Genomic DNA, 18,589 nt, shown 5'->3' with positions numbered 1-18,589 from the left:
GAACTGCTGTCAGTTTTAACCGATACAAATTTGCTTGGAGTATCTGAATTAAATGTGAATTGTGGCGTGATTGAAGATCAGCAATCGAGTGACGAACAGAAAGTCAAATAGGGCCTTTTTGGGGGTTAATGAGGCACAGGTGCTTGAGAAAAGCGAGAGAGGAAGAAGTAGAGAAGGCAAAAAATAGGTTTTGTCAAAGCTGAACAAGCTCGGGAATGACTAAAAGCAGGATAAGATTGAGGAAGGATACAGTTACTACAGAAAATAGGGCCCTATAAACATCCAGGCATAAAAATGGAATTCACTGTGTAGCATGGAATGTCACGGAATTTGGCAAATTTTTGAATTATAAATCAAAAGAGCTGTAAATTTATTCAATTCAAATCAGGATATGAACTAGAGGAAGTATTTATTATTAAAATGCTGCTATATGAAAGTAATGAGCATTTCACCATTTCATTTGTAAAAATAACTAAAAAATTATCCGCATGTGAAATACTCATAGAACTCAATGACAATCTGCCAAAATAAAGGTTTGGTTGAAGAAATTATGATTATATAATAATAATTATTATTATTATTATTAACAACAACATTGGTTTTGTATTATTAATATTATTATTATTATTTTAAAGAATTTCATAATTTTTACTTCTAAGTTTAAATTTATACAGTAATGTTCACAGTTGTACAGTGAGAAATTGTATATTTTATTGTAAATTAATAGTTGAACTTTCATTAGATTACTCAATCATTACTCATCATTAATCATTGACTTCAAATGATTAGATATGCTGTTTAATGAGACAAACTTTTTGTGATCAAATTTTTATTATTTTATTTTATTTACCATACCAGGATCATATCAAAGCTCACCATGAACTATATACAGCCATATGTCAAGAAAACTGTCCACATATAATCAGAGAAGAAAAAAAAAAGATATATATAAAAACTAATATATATATATATATATATATATATATATATATATATATATATATATATATATATATAAAAGGGGATATGTAGAATTTGGGGGAAAGGAAAAGGAAGAGTAAAGTAAGTGGTAACTTTTATCAAACCTTTAAAACATAATCCAGGAAAAATAAAACAGAAAACAGAATTTGTAAAAAAAAATTAAAATAATAAAATGGAACAGAAGATCAGATCAAGATCAGCTGAAGGTGAAAAAGAAAGAGGTGAGAAACAAGTCAACTTAAGAAAGAAAGCTCAATTGGTACTAGAGTCTTTTTGGCACTTAAGATCGAAAGAGGAGAAGGGAAAAAAATGTGTGGGGTAACCTCATTATAAGTGTAGGAATCTAAAAACAGGAAAGAGGGAGTGCGAGTCTGACAGGGAAGGTGTCTGTAAAGCCCGCTAATGAGCTGATGTGATGTGAGTTTGTGCGAGCGACGAGAAGCAGCGCCGAGGTGATGAAGAAGATTAGGGAGGCTTGGCGCTGGAGTTTCCCGCAGGAAAAAAAGCCGCCGTAAGAGATGGATGAGGCACGGATCCGCTGCGAATTCAGCTCGCACACTGACACCAGATCACGAACTCGGGGCCAAATCAATGTCTCTCGGCCTCTGATCTCAGCCGGCATCAGAGCTCCTCTCCTCTAGACTTCACAGCTGACCTCCAGGCATATGTGGACCGCTACGTCTCGGTGTGTAACCGTAACCGTGTAACTGCGGACCGCTTTGTTCCGTGGTGGGCCGGTTTAAGTGGTTTACAAGAAATATCGAAAACTGCCGGCGACTGCACAGATCAGTAGATCTCACAACTTGTGTTATTACCTCTCACAGCAGATTCCTCTTAGAAGCTGTTAGTTTAGCTACGGGAACCTTGAAGGCGTCACTTCGTAAAAATATCTGCTAGTGCTTTTCTTTGAAGGTGGAGATGTGTTTGTAGCCTGTTATTGTTAGCATAGCGAAGCGCTGGAGAACTTCTGTAAGGCATGCATGAGCTGTCCACCCATCTTGTTTTGTTAGGGGAAGAAATCCTCTGGGAATCCACATACTTTTGGAGTTTGAGGTGTGGGTTTAGTAACTCATGAGATACTACATGTTGTTCAAACACAAGTTCAGGGCACTCTGTCTGTCATAATAGTCTGATCGCTAAACTGAAATGCCTTGTATAATGTATTTTGCACTGTATGAAGCTTATTATCTAGCATCTGAAACAGTTGTAGTCAATAGAAATATCATGAGGTTTTGACCACACCACATAGAATTTGTGATTTGTACCTGCTTTGCAGTTTTATTTTGTTTTTGTTGTTTTTTTCTCTAAAAAATAAAATAAAAAATGGTACACCACCATTCAGAAGTTTTGGGTCTGGTAATATTCCCTAAGGCTGCATTTATTTGTCCAAAAATACAATGAAAACTATTGTGAAATATTACTACAATTTAAAATGACTGTTATATTTTAAAATGTAATTTATTTCTGCGATGGTAAGCTACATTTTCAGCATCATTACTCCAGTTTTTAGTGTCACATGATCCCTTAGAAATCATTTTAATATTATTATTTGTTGAATAGAAAGTAAAAAAGAACAGCATTTATTTGAAATATACATCTTTTGTTAAATTATAAATGTCTTTACAGCATGTCCCTTATCCTTGCTGAATAAAAGTTTCTTTTTTAAAGTCTTACTGACCCCAAACTTTTAGATGGTAGTGTACATTTATTTATCTATGCATTTATTTTAAATTGATATTGTTGCTCTCAGGTGAAAATGAAGTTAAACTAAATATAACATGACTGTACATCCATTATGATGGAACTCATGCTGTCATAGGCCAGACTTAAAATGCAAAAAAATAAATTAGGGGGTCTTTCCTGCATTCGTGCACCATCACTCTATCCACCAAGGGGTCCGTTGGCTGAAAGAGGTTGATGACCTCTATTTCAGCGAATCAGATGATGCTTTTAGTTTTAAGTGTCGCACTTTACATGTTTTACCATATTTAAATTTGTTCCACAGATCTTCACTTTTCCTCATCAAATCAGCGCCCGAAAATGTCCCGGCGTAATGTACCAAAAAGAGGAAATGGCATAAAAATGACCTTTATGCATGGCGTAGTTGTTTAGACTGGCTTTGAAAAAAGGAAGTAGGACATGGAAAATGTTTGATAACATCACTGAGGCTCATGACTTGGCTTTTCCTCCAAAGCAATTCTAGGCCATTTTGTTTTATGATTAGCCCCCAATAGGTTTGCATGACCACCCAGTGCAGTTTGGAGACGAGAGCTTCTGGAGCCAGCTAGGCCAGGCATTCCTGCCACAGTCTCTCTGCTTTTTCTTGATAGGTGAGAAATTAGCACAGTGCAGCTTGTGGTGAGCAAGCTGGCGTTTGGAGATGCCGCAGACTCTTGCTAGGGGATTGCCAAATCACAGAGGCTCTTTAAAGTGCTGAAGTACCCTTTTCCTGTGAGCCGCAGTGAAGATTGATGTGCAGATTTTTGTATATTGTGTTAAAGCGTACGTGCAGCCCAGCCCTTTGAATACACTTGCCAGTTCAAGTTTGAGGAAGCACGTGGGTCTCGAAGGTTTTTTAATGCTGGCAGTCCATCTTTATTGTGACCAGTGTGTTCTGCTTTTAGTGTGACAAATGGATGTAAGCATTATTAAATAATAATGTAGACGCAGGAGGGAGAGCACAGGAGAGCTGTAACTGTCAAGAAAGTATTTCTGCTTGTAAGGAAATCTTTCGCCTTGTTTACGCAGTTTCTTTGAATACCTGATTAATAATTTTTTGTAACACAGATGGTTTTTATAGTATTACATTGTGAGATAGCTTTTATTTGGGTTGAGTTATGGACTATGAGTGAAACTTGGGTCAAATTCCACCTGAAATTTAAAAAGAAAAAGTCATAAATTATGAAGTCTATATCTAATATAATAAGCCAATAATAGTAATAATTTAAGCCTAATTATTATTCTCAGTAGATTCTCATTACTATATTACAGCAATTTTGTACTATAAAACATAACATTATTAAATAAATAGCAGTACAGTCAGTAATTTTTTTTTTTAAAGTACTTTACATTTTAAATCGATTTTCTTTTCCGCATTACGGTGATGAGAATTGTGCTTAATTTGATTGAAAACAGTGTCACAATAATAAAAAAAAGGCTTTATTTTCTTACAAAACCGTATTTCCTTTCTTTTGTGTTTGGGGTGAAATATCACCTGGAGATATTTTTTGACAAGTTTGTAAAATTCACCCAGTAAATTGACCCTTTGCGATGATCAGTGTGGTGTGCCGGAGGAGAACCGGGGTGTTCATGCTTTTGAAGGTCTGCTTAACACATTGTTTGTTGTTCTTTGAGATGGCTGTTGATGAATAGATGGAGACAGTGGAAGAGGGGGAAAAACAGTTGGAGAAAGAGAACAGATGTCACTTTCTGAGGTAGAACAGACAATGCTTGGAGGCAAAGCAAAATAACTATTGACGGCACATGAGGAATCCAAAAAAGAACTATGTAACAGTTGGACTAATTCTCCAGCTCTTTTATGTGGTGTTTTTCTCTATCCTCACGGAAAATATAGCAGGACATTTTAATGTATAATATATTAAAAAGTCCTGCTATATTTTTCTGTGAGGATACAGAAAAACGCTAAGTCTATCTGTCGTTTTTTTAAATAATAAATGTAACTTATCATTTGACATTTTTGAGTGTTATGTAGGCCTATATGTGTTTATGTTATGTTATGCAATGTGTGTATATATATATATATATATATATATATATATATATATATTTATTTCTCTCTCTCTGCTACTGCATTTCACTGCACAGCACTGGTCAATCTATCAATTAGAGTAACAAATCAACAATTCCTTAATTTTTTTAGATTACTATTGTCTATTGAGATTACTATTGTCTATTACTATTGTCTACTATTACTATTGAGACTATTGTCTGTTCAAAAAAAAAAAAAGGAAAAGAAAACCTAGCATTGGGATTTTCTGTTGCAACAAACCCCAAAACCGAGTTAATTACCGAACTGTGATTTCTGTGTACCTTTACACCCCTAATGTACTGTGTATATAAAAGCTGTACTTTAATTTGTGTTCCAAAGGAACACTTTACAAATACTTTTATAAAGTGTTTTTTAAGCCACTTGCGTGGGGAATGATGCGAAAGGAACATGTCGTAAGTAAAGGCCCCCTTTTAAGCCAGTCTAATTCTACAAGACTTTGTTAAAACCAATTAGTTGGCTTGTTGTTCTGGCTAACCACCTATTCATTTTTGAAAATATGCCGTTTTGAACATCCCTACTTTTTTCTCTCTCTCTCTTCTTGTCTGTTTCTCCATCTCTCCGCTGGCACTCTCTTGCTCTGTTGGCACAAAGATGAACGCTCTTGTCGCCAGATGTGACTGTGAATGAGCAGCTGTTGCTCCGTCACCCAGCTGCCTCTTCTCTTGCTGTCGCCTTGACAACAGTGACTCTTATCACCACAACAAATGTTCCTGGAAAACAAGGGGCGTGACCGAGATTGCAGCTTTTTCCCCGTATCCCTTAACCATCCTCTCTCTTGATGTGTCGACGCACTTGTATGCGTTGGCCTTTGATCAGTTCTTCTTTTTTAGCCGGTGTTATTTTTCAAAGCGGAGAAAGGCAACCTTTCTTCCGGGGAAGCACATATCGGCAGCATATTGTTAAAGCCCTGTTCTAACAATACCGGGCAAGCTTGTTAGAAGCCCATCAGGACACAGACTTGCTTGCATAAAGATAGGCTTGTAGAATGCAATAGACACGGCAAAGGGCATTATATCAGGGCGCTGATCTTGGATCAAATCCGCATCTGCCCCGTCTGATCAAAGTAACTGTGAGCTAATGAGTGAGAATGATCTGCAAACAGCCCTCTGACTAAAGGATGTGGCTCTTTAACGTTGTGTACTGAGGTCATGGAAAACGGGGGGGATTTCAGGGGTGGTGGTGCAGAGTAATCTTGGCTTAGGACGTTTAGATGTATTGTGATTGATTTGAGGGGCATAACATCTGTGAGAGAGATGTGTGTCTATGTGTGTGTGAAGAGGATTTAAGCGTCTGAAAGGGCTTACGCACAGGGAAAGGAGGTGTGATGTGACACCCATCTACTTTTGAGACAAGATCTTGACCAAAAATCTCTTGATGGAAATAATTGTGATGTTATTTCCATCAAGAGGTGCATAAATTTTTAGTCAAGATTTTGTATTACAAAGGTTCAACAGAAAGTGCACACATCAAATGGGCAACAAGTTCAGAGGTTGCTCAACCACAATAAATTGCAAACAGTTTGATGAAGAGACATTAGGCTCGTCATCTGTGGTGAAAACATGAAATGCATATTTTTCAATTTTTGGAGCTGTGGTGTGCCAACTTTCTCTTCCTTTTTGGATTGACAGTGCAAGAGTCATGCACTCTGTAAAGTCTTCTCCAGCACATCCCAAAGACTTTCAATGAATTTAACGTCGAGACTCAGAGAAGCCAATTCATGTGTGAAAATGATTCTTCATGCTCCCTCCCAACCATTCTTTCACAATTTGAGCCTGATGAATCTTGATATTGTCATCCTGGAATATGGCCATGATGTGTTTTCCTACATGATTGTTTAAGAAATGAAAAGCTACACACTCAATAAGGGTTAGAAGAACTATTGCCAAACATATAGCATAATAATCACTGCAATAATGATCCAATCATAGACTCTTAAACATTTGGCTATTCAAATCTAAAAATCTGATGGCCAGGCAGTGTGTACTGCAAAATTTTAAAGGTTAGCACCAAGATTCAATTACTCTTTCACTTGTGTGATTATGGGATATCATAGGCAGTGAATAATATGCTACCTGCAGAAATCGACCAGAGGAACGTATACGAGGTTCCTTAAAAACCACAAAATATCAGATCATTCCAAATTGTGGCCTTTAAAAGGCATAGAGAGGAGTAAAATCTTAAAAAGGTCATGGACATTTTTATATTCTCAGTATATATTTTTTTACTAGTGCAATCTCTATAGAAATATGGATATTTTTAAAACTCTAATACCTTAAAGTCCTGTAAGAAACATAATGTAAATTAATTTGTCAGAAGGGTGGGAACCCTTAAGGTATCACACAGGACAGGATGTTGTACAAACAATGGTATCAGATGGGCCTTTTTGTCTTCGGATCTCGGTTTGTCATCTTTCAGGAACAGCCCAGGATGTTTTCCTCCAGATGAACTGTAGCCAGCTGGATCTTGACCCCTCAGGATGTTTTGTGGCTTGGCACATCTCAATGTAATCTATCTCATCTCAGGTTAACCCAGATGGTGTTCATGGCCTGGGATCAAATTATTGGGTATTGCTTTTGGTGAAGGACGTGTACGGATTTGATTGACAGCCAGATAAGCCAATAGGGTTATCTTATTAGAAGGAGGTAACGTCCTTCATGCCACATGATGTGCAAGCAGCCACTCAATGTGAAGCCGATGTTATAGAACTGGTTTCCACAGCTCTTGTTATATATATATATATATATATATATATATATATATATAATTTTTTTTTTTTTAAGCATAAATTGAGTCATAGATCCTTGAAATCCCAGGATCAGTGTGGCGGTAGACACGGAATTAAGCGCACGAGAGAGAGAGAGACCAATACCACGCACTAAACCGAACCAGAGATTGGGCGCTTTTAATCAGAGCACAGCTCGCTATGGGGAAAATGCGACAAGCAACCTAATTTAGAGCTCCAAATCCCAAAGCTATCTGTGTGTGTGTGTGTGTGTGTGTGTGTGTGTGTGTGTGTGTGTGTGTGTGTGTGTGTGTGTGTGTGTGTGTGTGTGTGTGTGTGTGTGTGTGTGTGTGTGTGTGTGTGTGTGTGTGTGTGTGTGTGTGTGTGTGTGTGTGCGGGTTTGCCTATGCATGGATACTAACACCAGCGAATGAAAACACCTGACGTTTAGCCCAGATAAGCTGTAGCAGGGTGGTTGTTCTGCCTCGTTCAATTCCAAATACTGTGTTATGATTAAAAGGCTTGATATAGAAATGTGCAGCTTTGCTGAGTTTGAGCTTCTCCCTCTAAAATGATTCAAAGGAAACTTGCCTTCTGTGAAGGCCATGGATGCTATGATCTGTTTGTCCGCAGGTGCACCTCTGCCTTGTCTCATATTGAGTTTTTTTGAGAGATTGGAAAATTCAGAAAGGGAATAGAGAATTGAAAGTCCTCTGCTGGGTTTGGAACAATCATGTTTTGTGTATGTGTCTGCTTCAGATACCATGTCCTTTAGTAGTGTTGATGAGGTACTGGGTTTCTCCAACAAGTTCTTTGGTGACATTTTACAATAAGGTTCAATTAATTAATTAGTTAATGCTTTAGCTGTCATGAACTAATGATAAACAACCATCTTTGTTGGTTAATGTCAGCATAGGGGACAGAAAAGGTCGAGCACCCAAGTTAAAACACAACATTCATTGTAACCAATAAAAAAAATCGATTGAGATTCGGGAACCTCTCTGATTGGTGGATCTTGCATCAGATTCTTGCGGGTAGTAATTGTACCATTATATTTAGCATTCCTATAACCTGCACAAAAAGCTTGTACTTTGTTTTTTGTTTTTGCACAATGATAAATTGCATTTTAAGTAATTAACTGCAAAATCATCAGGTATATCACTGGGAGAGCGACTTGTGACAACACTCATGGAAAGAATGGCTTTTTGTTTGGTTGGTAATGTATTTACAGTCCGTATTTTTCTCTTCATGAGAAACGAATAACTTTTGTGTAATGAATTTATCAAGCGCACCATAGCGCAGAGAGAAAGGCAGTACTCATGAATAACTAACACCAAGTATGATTAATTATTGAGAAGTGAGCATGGTAAAATGGTCAAAATCAAAATGAGAATCAATTAAAATTGAGAATTCGATAATTAACTCGACCCTATTATACTGTATATAATGGTTTCTCTAGAACTTGTTGCTTCATTGTATTTCGTCTGGTTTGTTGAAATGCATTTGGTGTTTTATGTGTTTTTTTATGTCCTTTCTTATCTAAGTGGGCTAATCTCGACCATAATAAGCTGCAATGATGACCAGACTTATAGTGAAAAGTCTGGCTACGCCGTTCCTCGATTCCTCATTGAGTATTGGAAACATGCTCCGTCTCTTCCACGGTTACTGGATGGAAAGCGTGACTCTGTAAAAGCCTTCAATGTCAGAGTGTCCTGATTACTTGCACTAGTGTCGTTTGTAATCCCTCCCGGTTCGTCTGCTCACTTGTTAACCTCCATTATTCTGGGGTGCATACTCACTGAAGTGTGCTCAGCATCAACCCGCTCTCATTTAGGGGGCTAATCACTCGGGATGGGAACGTGGCGTTTTACCACAGTGGATGCTCATAAACCTACAGTGGGAATTTCCTATAAATATGAACACTGAGAGGAGCTGCCAGCTGCCGTCTTCTCCCAAAGTTGGTTTTTGCCACGCTGTCCCCTACCAGAGATCAGCGCTAACAGTTAGCTCAGAGGCTACACTCCGGCTATAATGTGATTTAGGGCTTTTCGGTAATGTGATGAACGCTGAGCATTGCATGTCGACAGTAGCTCTCGGGGGAATGTGTGCTCGTATCTAAGTTTGTGCAAGTGGCTCGCTGGGGCTCCATTATGGGGTGGTCTTGCCGAGTCTGGCCCACTCATGGGAACATGTCTTACTGTAGCACACACAGGTGTCCGTTAATTGATTCCCGCACACGGCTGTCGGCCGACGCACTGCCACTTGAGTCACACGCAGATGAACACACTTTATCCGAGAGCTCCAGCGCGCCTTGAATAATCTGCATGCATGCATAGGCCTACTCACTCGCCCCCGTTACGCCCACGTCTTTTTAAACACACCGAATCAGTCACGTTTACATCCATGCCTGTGACCCTCTCATATTTGCTGTGGTGAGGTTTTCTATCATGCAGTTTTTTCGTAATGCGATTAACCTTTGATTCAGTGGGAGAAAGTCCCAGAAGACCGCATTGCTAATCCTTAACATATGAGTTTTGCTCCCCCCCCCCCCCCCCCCCCCGCCCCGATTTCATTCTCACAGTGTAAAGGAAAAGTTCACATAAAAAGCATTTTTCACTCTCATGACTTTCTCATATCCTGATCTCTTTTGTTAATATTATGAAATTGAATGAGAACTAGGGCTGTCAGACTTCAGAATATAAATCATATGAACCACTTTTATGATTCTTCTTACTCATTTTGAAGTCATACGTTACGTTTGAGAGGAACAGACAAATTTTGTGAGTCCTGCTCATGAACAAAAGGTTCTTCTTTTGTTTTTTTAAAATAATAATTTGATCCAGTTCACAAAACTAATCTGAATGATTCATTCAGTGATTGAACGAATTCGATTCTGGAGTTCACCTCAACTTAAAAATTGATGGTACTTAAAAATTTAAGTATACCAAAAGTCATTTCAACTTAAATTACATTAAACTTACTTAAAATTAGTTGAATATTTTATAACTTATAAAAACGTTGAAATTGCTTAACTTATTTTGATGAGTTATAGCAATGTAAAAACAAATCTTGTCATAACTTATTGATAATATAACTTTTTACAATGTAGGTGAAGATAACGAGTGAATAACGATAGATATTATCTATCTATCTATCTATCTATCTATCAATTTTTGTAGTTTTTTTATTTTATTTTTGTATCGGCTATTACAATAATGAATACATTTTCATTTTTGGCAGTGTTAATCCTTTAAGCAAATTACTTCTCACTTCTCTAGTCTGAATCTAGGGAATTCTGGGAAATGCAGTCAATCAGAAGGGGACTGGAGGCGAACGCACTGGTCTGGGGAATTTGCAGTTGGCACGCTGTAATTATGGTGGCGGCGGCTTTTCTTTGTGGCCCTGACGTGTGGTAATATGGGAAAATCAATGCCTCGCTCCCGCTGTGGAGGGAATACTTTTGTCCAAACATGCACACTCGCACATGCACACATTAGACACAGTCGGGCCCCACAAAAGCGCAGCGCCTCTCATTCTCCCTCGCTGCGTTTTGTGTGGCTTGTTTACATGCTTGTAAGGTAATTGTACACTGTCGTCCCTTTTAGACAGAGTGGCGGGCAAACAACTTCACTAGTCCTGAATCAATTCTAACAAAGTGATCAGACCTGTGCCGGGCTAATGAGGAGAGAGAATTGATGACGGCGAGTAAATGTGCTGTAACAATCCCCGTCTCTTTCCGTTTCTTTAAGTGCACTCTCCTCCTCTCCGCTCTCACCCTCATTCTTCGTGTTCAGTGTTAGTGTAAGTGTACAACCGGAGGAAAGAAAACTGCCTCTAATGGCACTCAAATGAGCCTGGCTGTCCAGCGCTTCGAGGCCCCTGGTGATTCGCCATCCAGCTGGCGGAATAATGGAGGAAGTGCAGCGTCCACGTACGTGTGCCCACCTGCAGACTGCTTATATTCTCTCATTTCTTTGTTCTCATTTTCTTCTTTGTCATGCAGATGAGCTGCTTTTCCCTTCACTCATCCCCACAATCAAACCTACGTTTTTAGAAATGCACCTACACTCCTAAAAATAAAGATTCTTTATTGGCATCCATTGTTCCATGACGAACCTTCAAGATCCATGGAATCTTTCCATTGCACAAATGGTTCTTTATAGTTGGAAAAGGTTCTTTAGGTTAGATATTATTCAAGAGTTTAAAAAAAATCACTTTTTTGGGGGGAAATGAAAATGGTTCTTCTATTGCATCTTTGCGAAAACCTCTTTTTGAACCTTTATTTTTAAGAGTGTCTATTCTTGCCAATATCAATGAACTAGTATTTTCATGATATTATAAATCTACACTATATAAATCAGTAATTTAATATGCTACAAGGGAAGCTTGGCTTCATACAGCATGAAAGATGGAAAAATCATGCATAATTAGTTTATTATGCCTAACAAAGTATCATTTGTAGAGGTTGTTCAAACTTTTTTTCAAGTAATTTACTTTACCGGCTCATTTCTATGCATGAATGCTTACAGCTTGGGATCTGCTATCGTTATGTGCTTACAGCCACTCAATCTAACATGCGCTCTTATGGGAAAAGAGCTCTTCAGAGCGTCCTGCTTCTATGGATAGTGCTCTTAAAGGGTTAAAGTATGAATCTAATTTTGAGTTTTTCTGGCTTTTTGTCTGTGTCTGATAGCGCCAAAGTCATCTTAATGATAGAGAATTACCCTAAAAGAGAACTAAATTTACATTGAATATTTAAAAAAATTCTTTCTCTTCCAGGAAAATGGAGTGAAATGGAAATAATAATGCGAACACACTTTCATGCCTGGTATTCTCACAAATCACTATATCCAATGTGGTAATGATATATTGTGCAGCTCTAATCCTTTTGAATAAATACTTGCTCTCATTCTCAGCTCTTCTTCTTTCTTTCCTTCTCCCCTGGCATGCTCTTTTCCTCATATTCGCAGTTTTCTCTCCTCCACCTGTTCACCTTTTACAGATTGGCTCTCCCCCTCACCCCTGCATCAGTGTTCTCTCGCTCACTCCCCGTTTTCTCATTTCACCTGCATCTTTATTCTTTTATTATCTTTCCCTTCTGCTCTCATGCCCTGCAATTCCTGCACCTCAGCTCCGATCTCTCTGTTCCACCTCTTTCACCTCATTCTTTAGCTCCCTTGCCATCTCCTGCTGCTCCTCTCTCTCTTTCTTTTCAGTCTGTTCCTTCTCTTTTCCCCCTTCACTCTACATCCTCATTTCGTTGCCAGCTGTTCTTTATCTGTCTCTCTTACCCATCTTCTTCTTGCTCTTCTCAGTGCCCATTTACAACTATCTTGCTTTCTTGGTCTCTCCATCTCTTAATGGCAGAAATAGCATGAACATTTACTTGCAGGGTCCAAAATTATATGCTTTCCCACCTACCAATTCACTACTTATTTCATTATTTAATCATTTAAATAATGCAGATGCATTTGCTTCGTTATAAGTGCATTTTTTTGTGTGGATTTATCTAGTAGATTTAATTTTAATTGTGCACACCTCTTACATCAGAGTCAGTCTTAAACCATGTAGCATCTTGCAGTTCCAATTCTAAATAGAGTTACCAGCCAACTGGCACCTACATTGTATTTGGCAAAGCCAATTTTTCCTCTCAGTTGGCATTTGGCATATGTCCATTTTGGATCCTCTAAATAAAAGAAAAGTTATATTGCTTGAAGAATCTTAATGATCCTTAAAACAGTTGTCATTGTCTTCTCTAATTCTGCTCTACAATCTCTCCTCCTCTTTCCCGCCCGACTCATCAGTTTCTCCTCCTCCTCCTTGGGTCAGGTGCTGGCAGCATAAATGTTGCCTGTCAATAATTTAATAAGAGAGGAGTTTCTGTCTCCCCCTCTTTCAAATAGTCGTATCAATAATGCATGGCTTACATGTAGAATAGGTTTGTGCAGCCAGCCTCTGCTTTTTGTGTGGAAAACAGCCGTGAGAATTTGTAAAATAAGCAGAAGGATGCATACACACTCATGGAAAAAAAAAAAAATCAGTGCAAGAGGGTTATGGGAAATAATTCATGTGGCGTGAGTGTAAAGACCGCTAGAAGGCAGGAGGGCTTTTTGTCTCCATTTCAGGCGCTCTCACTTGGGGATGAAGAAATGGGCCCCTGCCACACATGTGCACAAACACAGACAGACACACAAACACAGACAGACACACAAACACAGACAGACACACACACACACATATGAACACCATCTCCTGGGGAAAAAAGATGGGTCCGCGACTGCTGTTGCTGCCGTTTCGTGGTCCTCGGGGAGGATGGCGAAATGCGTGCCTATCTCACACATACACGTGCAAAACAGCCATAATCTAGTGCACCACAGACACTTCCAGTAGTCATACCCATAACCTCTGTCACGTAACAAAACTCGCACTTTAAATTATTCCCACAAATAAATGCACAATGCTGCAAAGACAATTTGCGTGTAGTGACCTGTAATGGTTTATAGAAAATAAATACGATATTACTTTAAGTAATGTACACACATGCTTGTGTGTTCATAACCCAGTGTCAATACAGGAAGAAAACCTATAAGCTTAGCATTTGAAGGCAGCGCACGAAGGCTATTCCATTTTCTTCTAGGAAACCATATTTTGGCCAAAACTAAAGTCCCTGCATGTCCCTGCAGACAAACGCATCTTAAAGGGATAGTTCACCCAAAAATGATTAATTACTCCCCCTCATGTCATTCCACAATTGTAAGATTTTCATTCATCTTCAGAACACAAATGAAGATATATTTTTAAGAAATCCGAGAGCTTTCAGTCCCTCCATTAGGAGCAACACAGTTTACATGTTCAAGGTCCAGAACGATAGGAAAGACATCATTAAAGTAATCCATGTGAATCCAATGGTTTAACCTGAATTTCATGAAGCGAGCAAGTGCTTTGTTTGCACACAGAAACATTATTTACCACTTTATTTACCAAATTATAGACCTGCAATCGACACCACGATGCATGCATGTTGTGTTGACTCAAGACTGGAAGCTGTTACAGGAACGTGCTTTGGATAATATTATTTTGTAAATACAAAAGCAATGAGACATAGAGATTTTTTGTTTTTGTTTTCTTTGTGCAAACAAAGCACTCTCATCACGTCATAAAATTTAAGTTAAAACATTGGAGTCACATGGGTTACTTTAATGATGTTTTTACTATCGTTCTGGACCTTGACTGTGTAAATTGCTCCCAATGGAGGGACTGAAAGCTCTCGGAATCAAAAATATCTTAATATGTGTTCCGAAAATGAACGAAAGTCTTACGGGTGTAGAATGACAAAAGGGTGAGTAATTAATGACATAATTTTCATTTTTGGGTGAACTATCCCTTTAAACAGGCCTAAGATGGTTTGTTGGTCTCCCAACCTGGTCAGGCTGATCGGTTGACTGGTTTTAAAGGCGCTTTGGGTGCTTTGTAGCTGGGAGAACAGCTAAACACAAGCTTGGATTGGTTAGGAGATTAATCGTTAGATTAGTCGATTAATCGAAAAGATGATTGATAGGTTCATCAGTTGAAAAAATAATCGTTAGTTCCAGCCCTACTACATTTGTGTGTGCTAGTTGTTTTCTTTTTTTTCACTTATTGTATTGCAGTGTTAGCTTAGTAAAATGCTGCTATCAAACTCTTTATAGTGCATTAGCGCCTATCCACTTTTTCAGTGGCGTTGGTTTTTGATTTTTTTTCCCATAGAGATTTTTCGTCAGAGTTACAAGCCATGAATCAAACCAACCAGTTATGATGTGAATGACAAACATGACAAGTTTCATTGAGTACAAGACTACAATCCCATGAAGCACCTCAAATTACATAATCGAATTACAAAAACGATTGTTTTAAAGATGTTGATTGTGTATATAGATACTGTATAGTACGGAGACTGACTTTGCTTGTTTCGATTCTCTGATTGGAGATTTATTAATCATGGGTAATGTAGTTTTTCACCAGGAAATCTGCTGTTAAAGTAATTCACACCATAGCGGAATTACACCAAGCATGAGATTCCGACTTGTAAAAAGCGCTCACGTCCTCGTACAACTTGTAAAGAATTTTCGGATAGCTCCGACATCTGAAGATTCATTTTGCCGTTGATAGTGTTACGAAGGTAGTCACTTAGGAATGTCGTTCCCTAAGTAGGCAGTGGACGGCTAGGCGACTAATTAGGCTTTGGAACCAAACTGAAGGGTACAAAAACTGAATGAGCTGAGTTTCATTGGAAGAGGAGATGAGAGTGGCCAGGAAACCGTGTTCCACTTAGTCGCATGGAAACCTAATGGCACACTTCCTGTTTTAGAGAAAAGGGCTATAGCAGGCCGAGGATGAAAGACGAAAAGCTAACAAAAGATAAAAGAATGAAATATAAAGTAAAGTGAAAGTGAAAAGAATAAAAAAATTTGAGATGCAGGTAGACAGGCATGAATAGAGGAACTATAGAGATGAAAGAGGGAGAAATATGGAGGGATGGTTGAGAGGAAGACGCAAGGTGACCTTGAAAAAAAGGGACGGGAGGAGGGAAAATAAAGATGCAGGAGATGGGATCAAGAAGGAGAAAAGATCTGCTTGATGTCTGAGGGGGAACACACAGCTTTAGGCGGTGTGTGCTCACTCTGAGCTAGTGTTTTATGTCTGGATGAGGGTGTGTCCCCCGGCGTACGTTTGACAGGGGGGTGTGTGAGTGAGAGACAGAAACAGAGTGGGTTTATAAAGGATAGAAGATTACTAGGTAGTGAGAGACAGCAGAGGGAGGGCGAGCGGGCGATGGCATAAAGCGCAGTAGATGGAATTTGTTTCACGATTTCACATTCAACATAGTGAGAACTTCAGAGCTGTAAAGGATGGGTGGAAATGAAGAGAATAAAAAAGAAAAGTAGGCTACCAGAGAGGGGGAAACGAGGAATGGAAACATAAAAAGAGAGGTGAGCCGGGCCACCTTTACATAATTCCTCTCTGGCCATTTTGCTCCAATCACACAATCAGCAGAGCTAATGGATTCAGTGAGCTGGAGGTGTGTGCGCGATGATCGACAAACGCACGCACACACACACACGCACACACACACACACACACACACACACACACACACACACACACACACACACACACACACACACACACACACGCACACACACACACACACACATTCAAGGTCTTCTTTATCATGGCATGGATACCATCGTCGTGCCTGCAGGGAACGCCGAGGTCATTCGGTTCACGAGTGGGTACGCATATGTTTTCACACCCGGATTATAACAAGCTCTACTCGCTACTTTCCCATCACTGGCTGCCTTCAAACTCCAGCGCCTCCCTTTCTTCACCTCATGCCCTCTTCCCCTCTGCTTCCACAGTGACCTTTTACACCTCCGGGCCATTTAGAGATTAAAGATTATAACTCGCCTTACTGTTGGAAAATAACTTGCGTCACATACAGCACTTATAGGAGACAGACAGTATAGGTTCTCATTATTAATTTGCGTTTCCTTCCTAAAGAACTGTACTTATTCATATAAAGGTCATAGGTTTGGTTGAAACATTGGTAGGAACCTTTTAAATCAATCAGGTTACATATTTTGTAATTATTACTCAGTTAAACTGCTGTTACAGCTCATCGGTGGCTCTTTATTTATGCAAAAGTAATACGTCCTCATTTGGCCTTTAGCTTTTGTATGCTTGTTTATTTTATGGAGTGTAAAAATAAATGCATTTTTAATAAGTTTAAATGCTATTTTATAGCATACAATTGTTTTAAATGTGGAGGCTCTAATGTGAACTGTAAAAAATGAAGTGCTTGAGTGCAGTTAGAGCCACACAGTTTTAATACTGGTTTGTGTTGTTTGTCCACTATAGTTCTTCTACTTACATTTTGTTACAGATATGATGGAAATATTAGAATATAAATTTGAAGGTTAATTATTTAAGGTGCAACTCAGTACTTTTGTTTATTTTGTGTTAATGTGTCGATATGGCAGGGTTAAATTTTTAATGACACATGCAGCATAAATGTTGCACCACGCTATTCTTTTAAATAAATTGCTACTTTTATTCAACAATAAAAATACTTTTATGCAACAATCTGTTAAACTGGTCAAAAGTGACAGTAAAGGCATTTACAAAGATTCGTTAAATGCTGTTCTTTTGAACTTTTCATCCATCAAAGAACCCTGAAAAACTGTAAAACATTTTCGATTAAGCAGCATTGATAATCAACATTGATACTAAGAAATCTTGAGCATGTTTGAACGATTTCTGAAGGATCATGTGACACTGATCACTGGAGTAATGATGCTGAAAATTAAGCTTTGGCGGGTATTTTAATAATATTTCACAATTTTGACTATTTTTATTTAGGCAGCCTTGGTGAGCATAATATACTTTAAAAACATAAAAAACTGTTTCTCCCAGTTTCTGAACAGTAGTTTACGTTGTAGATAATCTATCTGCCCTGATCAATGATTTATATATTCCACAAGTGAAGAAAGGCCAGTTTCAGGAGAGTTATTGAGGTAGAACTAGTTGTATTGGTCATTAATCATGTTTTTCAAAAGTAGGCCTACTTGGTGTAAAACTTTTTAATGAGGAGAAAATTACAGTGTGTCCATTTAAAGTCCCTCTGTAGTCAATAGTTGTATCCCTTAAGTTAAAAGTACTCTAAGACATGTCGGGTGACGTCACTTCTTGTTGACGTTTAAAGTATTGTCAAATAAGACCCTCCTTTCTCCTCATCGGCGCACTAACCCCCCAAATCCTTCTTGTCGGTTATTGGGTGGAACGATAGACTGTAAAAAAAGATGGACGACGCCCCTTCGCTCTCTTCCATTGGCGAGAAGTGAAGTCGCCAGTGTTTTGATATGGCGCTGACATCTTGGGACTTGAGTCTGCCCAGACTTGCGCAGTAGTGAGCAGGAAGTAAAGCCGTGAAATCAACGCCCCGCCCTCACTCCAGAGAACCTGTCAATCACAGCTGTCAATCATGACGCCACAGCGTTGTTTTTATAGCATCAAATAACGAACTAAAAACAAACTTATTTCAAAAACAAACACTTGAA

The 18,589-nt window shown here is 38.7% G+C and overlaps 1 protein-coding gene and 1 long non-coding RNA gene across 4 annotated transcripts in view; one reads left to right on the top strand and one right to left on the bottom strand.

Moving 5' to 3' along the window:
* The window catches only part of pvrl2l (PVR cell adhesion molecule related 2 like), a 144,783-nt gene that overhangs the window by 30,920 nt on the left and 95,274 nt on the right, over positions 1–18,589 (top strand). The gene's annotated exons all lie outside the window — the stretch shown is intronic.
* Positions 1,000–1,270, bottom strand: LOC143701913 (uncharacterized). Its single transcript, XR_013190199.1, has 2 exons — positions 1,123–1,270; positions 1,000–1,073 (listed from the first exon to the last, which is right to left on the bottom strand). It is a non-coding gene; the product is annotated as an uncharacterized LOC143701913 (long non-coding RNA).

This window comes from Siphateles boraxobius, unplaced genomic scaffold, assembly GCF_051911475.1.
Source record: "Siphateles boraxobius isolate OS27281-9 unplaced genomic scaffold, OSU_SipBor_1 33, whole genome shotgun sequence".
Taxonomy (NCBI): Eukaryota; Metazoa; Chordata; class Actinopteri; order Cypriniformes; family Leuciscidae; genus Siphateles; species Siphateles boraxobius.
This window is presented reverse-complemented; position numbering and strand designations above follow the sequence as displayed.